Source organism: Ictidomys tridecemlineatus, chromosome 8 (genome assembly GCF_052094955.1).
Source record: "Ictidomys tridecemlineatus isolate mIctTri1 chromosome 8, mIctTri1.hap1, whole genome shotgun sequence".
Lineage (NCBI taxonomy): Eukaryota > Metazoa > Chordata > Mammalia > Rodentia > Sciuridae > Ictidomys > Ictidomys tridecemlineatus.
In genome coordinates, this window is record NC_135484.1 from 22,373,932 (window position 1) to 22,384,951 (window position 11,020).

The window sequence follows — 11,020 nt, forward strand, 5'->3', positions numbered from 1 at the left end:
TGCAATGAGGTGAGCAGATCTCGTCTACCACACCCTCCTGCCATGATGTCCTGGGCTGCCACAGGCCCAGAGCAATAAGGCCAAGTGATCATGGACCGAAACCTGTGGAACCATCACCCCAAACACATGTTTCCCCCCTTCACTTGATTGACTCAGGTATTTTTCAGTGGCAAAAAATCTAACCAGCACAGGAATTGATTGGCAGTCTGTGAGTTATTTTGCTAGTATGGTGGACGCAGAAGGTGAATTATACGCGTTGAGGAAAGTTAAGATGGTTCTTTCAAGATTTTCCTTAGAAATAATTTTTTTTTCCCCATAAGCACTGTAGTAACTCTTTCCTCTTAGCTCTTGAGAACACAGTGTGCATTTCCCACTCCTTTTGTGCTTATGTGCTCATGTTGAGGGAATATGTGATTCTGTGTTCCTGGATTATTCTAGTCTTCCTGGTTCCTGAGATTTAAGGGGTGAAAATGAAAAAAAAAAAAACCACAGAAGTCATAAATGAAATTTATTTTTAACAATAAATTATATGTAATTTTACACAAAGCAAATGCAAACAAAAATAATATATTGCTATAATTTGTGAATATTGCCCTAGGAAGAAATCATTGCAAATTTACATATTTGGTTAAAAATAATCATATTTATACACAATTCTTATTTTTAAGACTCTTGGATACCTCTGGAGAGCAACAGTTAATTAAAGACCAAGGATATTTCTGTCATACATGCTTGTCAACTGATACCTAGAATCAATTAGGCCTCAGTCACACCTGCAGTCTATGTTCTACAACTAGAAAGAGGAACTAGTGTCCCATGTAATTTAAACTGTATTGTCTATGAATCAACAAGAAATGCTGCCTCATATTGTGTATGTGTGTGTTTATGCACACACAGATGAAAACCTGTATTTCCTCATGGGTTTATGCCAATCTGCAGGACTCTGCAAGCAGTTTTCATGTTCCAAGCTGAATTCTTGGTGTCAATGGCAGCCAGAAGTGACTGTGCTAATCCTTAAGCAATGATTTTTTCCCCCCCCACAGGAAAAATCTTTGCTTAAAGAGACTGGCCCTAATCAAAGGGCCAGTATGACAATTTGAAGTGCTCTGATTGGGTAAGTGATGCCTGAAGGTCTCCGCATCAATGGCTCGGTCACCAACCTGTGTTGTAGTTGGGAGGTGGAAATGTTAAGAGCTGTGGCCTGGTGTGAGGGGGTCAAGTCGCTGCGGCGAAGTTGGCTGTTAAAGGAAAGAAGAAATGTCTGAGGCATATAGATAACCCTGACTGGTAGTCTAGGTACCCTAACAAATTTCATGAAATATTTAACTAATTGTAAGATGAGGATGAGTTAACTTGCTTAAAATGCAAAGTCTCAAAAGGAAAAAAAATAAAAGTGGTCATTCACTTTTTAGGGTTGCTTGGTTGGTTCTTCACTTTATTGCTTGCCGAGATAAACAGTTTTGAAAGAATGTCAGTCTGTTTGAAAGGAAGGTTGGGAAAAAAAGTGAATAGGAGAGAGATAGGAGACCCTCCAGAGGAGGCAGAAGGCAGTGACCAGCTGAGCTGCTGCTATAGTTTAAATCTTAACTGACCCTCAAAGATCCTTCTATTAAAGGCTTGGTTCCTGGCCTGTGGTGCTTTCTGGAGATTGTGCAACTTTTAAGAGGCGGGGTCTATGGGAGAAAGTTAGATCATTAAGGGCATGCCTTTGAAGAGGATATTTGGATCTCAACCTCTTCCTTTCCCCTTCTTTTTCTTTCCTGCCACCATAAGGTGAGCAGTCTGTTCTACCATGCACTTCCTGCTATGACGTATTGCCTTGCCATAGGCCCACAAGCAGTAGGTCCATCTGACCATGGACCAAAATCTCCAAAGCAATCAGCCAAAATAAACCTTCCCTCTTTTTAACTTGGCTTATCTCAGATTTTGTTTTGTTTTGTTTCAGTACTGGAAAACTGACTAATATAACAGTGGACATAAAAACACCAGGTTCCTAGGGAATGGAATGTGGGATGGGGTGAAACAGAGGGTAGCAAAGACAACTTTCATTTACATCCAGTCCTACTGCCACTTGACTCCCCTTGTGATTGGCTGATGAAGTTATTTTCCTGGTGCCAATTTTGCTGGCATCTATGAGGGCTGGGGTGGGGAACGCTGAGGTTGGGCAAAGGGAGGGATGGATTCCAGCAATAATGCTGGGCCAAAATGAGAATGAAGAAAATGAGGAAGGATCCAATTAAAATGTCTCACATTAGTTAAGAAACCATGGTAGAGGGGAGATGAATCATCAGACGACTGCCATGGAAATCACTTCTGATGTCTTCAGCTAGTGGAGAGGAATGTTTCTCACAGTTGATTTTTCCATTTGGCTACACTTAGAAATTAACTCTGTGCATGTATATGTATGTGTATACATATGTATATAATTGTCATCAGTAATAAAATCTAATTGTACAATTACTCTTACACATTGGCAACTTGACTTTAATTTGTTATTGATTATTTTGTGTGTGGCCATAGTTGTGTTGGTTCTTGGATTTTGAATGTATTTTCCATAATTTTCATGGAAGAAGAGAGGTTGAAAACCTGGTGCTCCATTATCTTCAATATTTTACATTCACATAAAGATTTACAACTTTCTTTTTTGCATTGAACAATAGTTCATATTTTAAAGAATATTTAACCTTTGTCTTAACACATTCCAAGGAGAAAGACATCAGTATATCTTCTTACAGCACAAAAACTGAAGCTCAGAGAGGTAAATGATTAGCACTATACTCCCAGTATAGTGCTAACATCTGGAAGGCTCCAGCATCAGGAAAGCCTACTTCTGTGCTTCAGGATCATTCTATCTCCACAGAGGTAAGAACAGCTTCCTGCTTATATGCTGCTTGTGACTCTGTTTGGATACCTATTTCCATGAGCTATTGTTTAGAGAACTCAGAGGAGAGTATCATTAGTAGATAATAAGTAGTAGATTAGTAGGCAATTCAAATGTGAATACCACATAGAATGCCACATTAACATTATAACCATTAACTTTTAAAGGAATAAAGTAGAGGATCAGAGTCCTAAAGACATGGCTGTTTACGGGTCTTCCTATTAACTATGACTGAGTCCAAGCAAAACTTGGCTTCCTGTTTGTTTTGAAAGAGAAAAATTCTTATCACTCCCTTATAACTCTCTGTTTTGTTCTGAAGATGTAGTAAACTCTAACAAAGCAAAGTTTTAACTCAGTAGGACAGATAAAAATGGAGGGACTGTCAGACAGATACTCTAAAGAAGATGGATGATATTTGTGCATTGTTATTTTTCTTATGCTTCCCAGGGTATGCTAAAATTTTTGCAAGAAGTCAGGAGGTTTAGAAACCACACAGAGAAACATTCCTTGGAAAGGGGAACTCTTCAATGGTCTAAGATTACAGATCCTTGAAATGGAATGGTATGCAGTTGAGTTTTCCATTCACAGTTCCAGGAAAAAATGGGATTTTTTCCCCATTAAGAATACTGTTATTTAGTTATTTTGAAGTATACAGTACATACATGCTTTTTCCCCTAAAACCACTAGATTTCATAAGTAGCACATATTGGAGCATTGCAAACCTTCTGTATTGATTTTAGATCAGACCTGGGGCTCAGCTGCAGAAAAAAATTGCATTTCAAGTATAGAACAGAAGCTGAGGCATCTATCATATGGCTCATAAAGTACTTAAATTTACTATTTATTTCTTCAGAATGACTCAGCCATTCTTATTTATAATAACAAAATCTACACAACAACTGCCAATAAATGTTGGAAAGGCTGAATGTTCTAGATCCAACACAGTAATTATCCTACCTGACAGAACTTTTTTTGATTCTTGTAAGAAAGAGAAAGGTGCTTTAAAAGTTAAAAAAGAACTTAATTAAATAAAATATAATTAAAGCACTGCACATTAAGTCATTTTTTTCTCCCTATTGTCCAACTGTGAATCAAGCTATATGTAGGAGGCTGCTTCAACTCTAACTAAACGTCAGTTTTCATTCCCGTAAAATAAGGAAAAAAGTCCAACCAAAAGCAAAAGACTCTTTCAGCTGCAAATGAAAATGCTGAGCTCAAAATGCCAAAAGGATATTTTAAAAGAAGGTAATGACACACATAGGTAAAAAATCTTGAGGTAGCCTGGCATCCGTGTGAATAGACCTTGGTTCAAATAATGTCATTGGGACTCAGTCACCCTCTATGCCTTGATCTCACTTTCTTCAGTTCAACCCCACTCTCTGGAAAGCTCTCTTTCATGGGGTAAGATGGTCTCTAGCAACTCCAGGTGTGTTAGCCTTTCATCACTGTGACAAAATACCAGAGATAAACAATTTAAAGGAAGAAGGATTTATTTTGATTCAAGGTTTCAATCCATGGCCACTTGGCTCTGTTGTTTCTGGGCTGTGGTGAGGCAGAACATCATGGCAGGGAGCATGTTGCAGAGAAAAATTGCTTACCTCACAGTGGCCAGGAAGTGAAGAGAGGAGGAAGGGGTCAGGGTTCCAAGGATATACCTTCAAGGACACACTGCCCAGTGACCTACCTTCCTCTACTAGCCCTCACCTCCTAAAGTTTCCACCACCTCCCACTAATTCCACCTAGCTGGGCTCCAACCTTTCAACACATGAGCCTTTGTAGGACATTTCAGACCCAAAATATAATACCAGGCTTATGTCCACATAGCTTCAGAATGACGTCTATTTCTCAATCACTACATTAGTAGTTTAATCAATGACTACTAGTAGTAGTTATTGAATTAGTAGTTCAATAACAGGATTGACAGTGACTCCTGTTAGCATGACTTGGATTTCCATGTTTCTGAATTGCAGTAGATATAAGCTTCATTGGCCAGGTCTAGGACATAGCCCCACCCCTCTAAGTTGGAGATGGAATCAGCTCCATCCAAACAGTAGGAATGTGAGAGTAAATATGGAACAATAGCTCCCCATAGAAAATCTGGGTGTCATTATTGACAAGTAAGAATATATCACTTTGTTATAAGGAAGGTGATTCATAGTGGGGTTGGGAGAGAGAACATGGGAGGAATAGACAAACTCTAGATAAGGCAGAGAGGTTAGAGGAAAAGGGAGGGGGCATGGGGTTAGAAATGATGGTGGAATATGAAGGACATTATTATCCAAAGTACATGTCTGAAGACATGAATTGATATACTTTGTATATAACCAGAGATATGAAGATTGTGCTCTATATGTGTAATAAGAATTGTAATGCATTCCGCTGTCATATATTAAAAAATAATATATCACTTTGTATAAATGTCAGTTGTTATTTAATTAGAATATCTCCTAAAGACTTGATTTTTTTCAATAATTATTTTATTTTGGAACTTGAAACATCTGAGTTTTGTATCTTTTGGGAATCTCCATTTCATCTTGACAAATTCTCTATAGTCACTGTGGCGAATTCTCTTGCTGCTGATTGCACAAGAAAAGAACCACTAAGTATTATCTTCTGTGAAAACATCTGAATCCTCCTAAAAGAATTAAGCAAACCTTGGAATACAAATAACATAGCCTCTTAAGTGAGTAGAAGACAATGGTATAATCCTATTTTGCAATTACAGTGTATGATCAGTGTTTCTTCTGGAACAACAAGGCTATAAGGGAGCACAGATTTTGACTATTTTTATGGTACATTTATTAGTTAAGTGCTTACCTGACAACTAGCTCTCTGATTTTCAAGTGTTGTAGATACTGGCTAGAAGTTCATCAATCATAGGTCCTATTGCTGGGCACAGATAGGTTCTAGATTTACCAGCTCCTTTGAATGGGGTTGAGACCACATGACTCTGTCTGCTCAATCAATGGAAAATGGGCAGAAGTAATAGGAGTCACTTTATTACCTTTAAAATTCCTTCCTTAATTCTTCAATCCTATCATTGTATGTGTTTTAGTTAGCTATTTCATTGCTGTGATTAAAGACCCAACCAGAACAATTGTAGAGGAGAAAAAACATTTATTTGAGGGCTCATGGTTTCAGAAGTCTTAGTCCATAGGAAGCCAACTCCATTTTTAAGGCTCAAGGTGAGGCAGAACATCATGGTGGAAGAGTGTGGCAGAAGAACTCAGCTTACATGACGATCAGGAAGCAGAGAGAGAGAGATTCCATTTGCCAGATAACAAATATATACCTCAAAGCCATACCCCCAATTCCCACATCCTCCAGCCAAACCCTACCACTTCAGTTACCACTCAGTTAATCCCTATTAGGGGATTAATTCACTGCTTGGGTTAAGGCTCTTACAACCCAATCATTTCTTCTCTGACACTTCTTACATTGTCTCACATGTGAGATTTTGGGGGACACCTCACATCCAAACCATAACAGTATGTGACACCCTGCCTCTAAGATGGCAAATTTATAAGACTGTATGAGCCTGCATCTCTGAAACAGCAGGATATCTATGACAAAGGAACTCCCAGGTCCTCCTGGGAATGTTACAAAAGAGTAAACTTTTGTTGTACTAAGTCTCTGATTTTGGAGTTGCTCATTATGACCAAGTCTGGAAAAAATTAAATTTCACTAATTAGCATTACTTGGCAAGTAAGAATATACTTACATGAGTTGACGAGTGCAGCAAGTCATTCAGACTTCCCTAGACCTGAGAGGAAGATCCCCTTACTTTTCCTAACCAAGGGAAAAATAGCTGAAAAAAGAATTAACAAGTTTGAGTCCTTCACTTGTTTTGACCTGTATTGTATAGTTACTTCATGCCAAGTTTGTGTTAAATGCTTACTATGTGCCTACAAGCCCTTGAACACAACAATGTCCTTAGACCCAGGCAAACTATCTTTTCCAATATATCTCTCAAACTTCCACTTCAATTCCCTGTCCCACTGAATACATCACTAGCTACCTAACTTCACAGGCCAAGACCTAGGAATCATTTTTTTTTTTAAAGAGAGAGTGAGAGAGAGAGAAGGAGAGAGAGAGAGAGAATTTTTAATATTTATTTTTAGTTTTCGGCGGACACAACATCTTTGTTTGTATGTGGTGCTGAGTATCGAACCCAGGCCGCACGCATGCCAGGCTGGCGCGCTACCGCTTGAGCCACATCCCCAGCCCCTAGGAATCATTCTTGACTCCAAACTCTCTTTAAATAGGTCCTATACACTTTACTCTCACAACCTCCATTCAGTCCAAACCATCTACATTTATTACCAAGATTACTAAATTAGACTCATTCCTTGATCTCCTTATTCCAGGATTGGATCTTACCACAAATTCACTTTGCAGTAGACTAATCTTTCTAAAATGCCAATCTAGGGGCTGGGGCTGGGGCTCAGCGGTAGAGCACTTGCCTAGCACGTGCAAGGCCCTGGGTTCGATCCTCAGCACCACATAAAAATAAATAAATAAAATAAAGATTGTGTCCAACTACAACTAAAAAATAAATATTTAAAAAAAAATAAAAAATAAAATGCCAGTCTAATAATGTCAGCTTCATACTAAATGTCCTTGAGTATTTTCTCTGTTGTGCTCATCTCAGCCCAAACTCCATAGTATGGTTTATAGGACCCTTTATGATCAGGTTCTTTCTTCCTTCTGTAGCTTATCTTTTGCCACTGCCCCCAATACAAGGAATCCAATCCTTACCATGGGCAATTCTAATGTATCTGATTCATCCAAGATGGTATATTTGTTAAATTCATAGACACTAGAACATCAAAAGTAAGATGGATCTGCCTTTTGATGATCCCCAATTCTTTCCCTGGACAATTTTTAACAGTTGTGGGGGCCTAAGGGAAAAGGCCCAATTACTATACATATAAACATTTAAAAGTTTTCACTAAACTACCAGTTAAGTAAAATATATCTTATCCTCCCACCGCACCAATATATTCACAACAACCTGTAAGGTTAGTCTTGAATTTTGAATCCTCTGTTTCTTCAGCTATATGGGAGTGGAGAAGTAGTATGAGGAGAGGTGGCCCTGATCAGAACTAGCTCTTAAGTATGTGTATGGACACTCAGCTCAAAATGTGGTCCACATTCTTTTAAAAGCACTTCTTTAGGCTTTCCTTACTCCTGGAAGCACACAAGTAGCATGATTTGTGCTCGAACAATAGACACTCCAGAGGCCCACACAGTCACTTTGAGTGGTCTTGTACCATTTGGCCAGAGAAGTCCTTTCTCCTAGGTACTCACAGAATGATCTAGCAGTAGGGACTTCATGCTTTAGTAGAAAACATCTTGTTATTGCTAACAACTTCTTCCCTCACAGAGAGAGAAATAGTCAGAGGAGAGCCATATTTGAGCCAGTAAAGTAAGGGTCCAGTGGCCCTTTTTCCTGGACTAAGGACAGTGTCAGTCCCCACCTAAGGTAACCACTATCCTGATCCATATTAATAATTTACTTCCATTTTTACTTATTTAGTTTATTTCATATTTATGTAGTCCTAGAAGCATATCACTTATTTATAGTGTTCAAATCTTATAAAAATGATGTGCTGAAAGTATTCTTTGGGAACTTATTACATTTATCTACCTAGCTATAATTTTTATTTATTTATTTTGCTATCTCTTTCTAATATCCACCCATAATATGGTACAAAGCTGATGGGTCCTTCAATCTCAACACCATACAGTATTCTACTATTTTAAAGTTTATTGATGCATTCTCCTAACAATAGACATGTATATTATTCTTAGATTTTTCGCTTTTTATAAAATAGCATTGCTACAAGTGTCCCTGTATGTGTCCCCAGTTTACAAATGTGAGACTTCCTCTTTGGTATTCACCTAGGAGTGGTAGCTGGATATTTTCATTATGATTTCTTTATCTCATGAGTCACTTAAAAACATGTTTTTAAGTTCCAAATATGCAGAAGATTAGTCTTTTTCATATTATCTTTTAACTTACTTGAGTTAGGGTTAGAGAATGTGATAAGTGTAATACCCATTCACAGAATCTTATTCAGGTTTACTTTTTGTCCAAATAGGTGATCCATGTCTATAAATGTTTCATGTGTAATTAAAAAGAATGCATAGTTCTACTTCTTTTATACTACTATAACAAAATGCCTTAGGCTGACTAATTTATAAAGAGAACAAATTTATTTCTAACATTCCAGAAGCTAGGAAGTCCAAGATTAAGATGCCTATAGATTTAGAATCTGACAAGGCCCCATTCCTCACTGATAGTGCATTCTGTGTGTCTTTATTTATGAAAAGGACAGAGGAATCAAAGGACAAGGACTAAGTTAGATCCTTCTAGTGCTTTTATAAGACACTAATCCATCAGTGAGGGCAGCAATAATTTAAACACTTCTCCAAAGCCCCATTTCTTACCACCACAATGGGGATTAAGTTTTAACATGAATTTTGGAGGGGACATATTCAGACCATACCAGGTATAATTCTATTTTGTTAGATACAAAATTTTATTTATTAATGGTGTTTTGAGATCATGTGTTTTGTTTAGAATTGATGGATTAACATTTTTAAAAATTAGAGCAGTTTGATGAAATCACTCACTATGATCATGGTGCCATTTGCTTCCTTCTCAAGTTTTGAGGCTATTAAATTAGGTGTGTGGTAGTTAGAATTATTATAACTTCTTGTTGCATGGTTGGATAGACAGAGATCCTCTTTGATACTAATGGTGCCTTTATTTTAGAATTGATTTTAGCTGATACACTTACAGCCACAAAAGCTTTCTTTTGGTTACCATTTGCCTTATTTGGTTCCATTCTATTATTACAATGTAGTGTATTAGATTTCATTACTATTCTCCTACTATTGTCCCTTCCATGTATTTTGTGAGCCCTTGTCATGTGACTTGGTTTAGCCAACAGAATGTTGGTAGACATAATGCAAACAGTGGCTTTAAACAAGATTGAAAGGCTGGGCACATTCTCCTGTATTCCTGACTTTTACCATGATTAGAACCTGACTTCAGAAGCTACTGGTCCAAGAAAGACAGGAGGTGTTTGGAACAGACCCAGGCTTAGCCTACATATTGGAGCAACATCCAGATAGACAAAATAAGCTGTATTACCTTATCTGCATCTATATGACCCACAGATGCATAGGCAAGAATTTATATTTGCATGTCATAAGATGATGTAGCTGCTTCACAGTAAAAGATGGCTGACATACTGTGTCTTTTGCTTTAAGTACATCTCTTACAGAAAACACATAACTATAATTTTTTTTAAAAATTGATTCAGGAAGTTTGATGGGTTTAATTCTTTTAGATTTAGTGGGATTGTTGATATACTAATATCCACCAAGAGCTTTCATCAAGATATACTGATTACTGCTTTAGTCTGGATTTTATCCTAAGCAAACCCCAAAATAAGGACTTGAGTGCAAGTTGTGAATTTGGGAGGTGACTACAGGAATGGAAAGACTGACAAAGTGAAGCTGGAAAAAAGAGCTATCTAAAAGAAGAAGGAGGAGAGGAGGAGAAGGGAATAAAGTGAAATAAGTGTGTGGCCACCACTCCGAATAAATGTAACATACTGTGGGTCATCCTTCCACTTGGAGATTTAAAAAGTAACTGCCAAGTCAGTAGCTGCATATTAAGTATCCGAGGTTGTACCCATCTATTTAAGGAAAGATCCCATGTCCTGCATAGGAGTTATGATTGAAGCCATCCCTTGGTTACATTTCTAGCAGCACATTATAATCTACCATTCTCCACTTCCACCTGTCCTGTTGCAGAGTCACAGTGCTGAGTTAAATAGAAACAGGAGGGAAAACATCCCTATATCCTATAAGTTTAGAGGACATTGTTAATATCTGCCTACCACCTAAAATGTGGTATTGCTTCCAATTTGCTTTTTTGGCTGAGAAGGCAGCAGTTTCAGGGGCTTCCACTTGTCCTTGTCTACAAGGACATCACTTGTCCCAAAGGTCAGGAAAACAGTAAGAGGGCTCTGTCAAAAGCTAAGTATATCCATCTTGGATCTACTCTCAGAGGCTGTGATAATGCATGTAACTTATATAGATTGTGTCCCGGGACTCACTGTG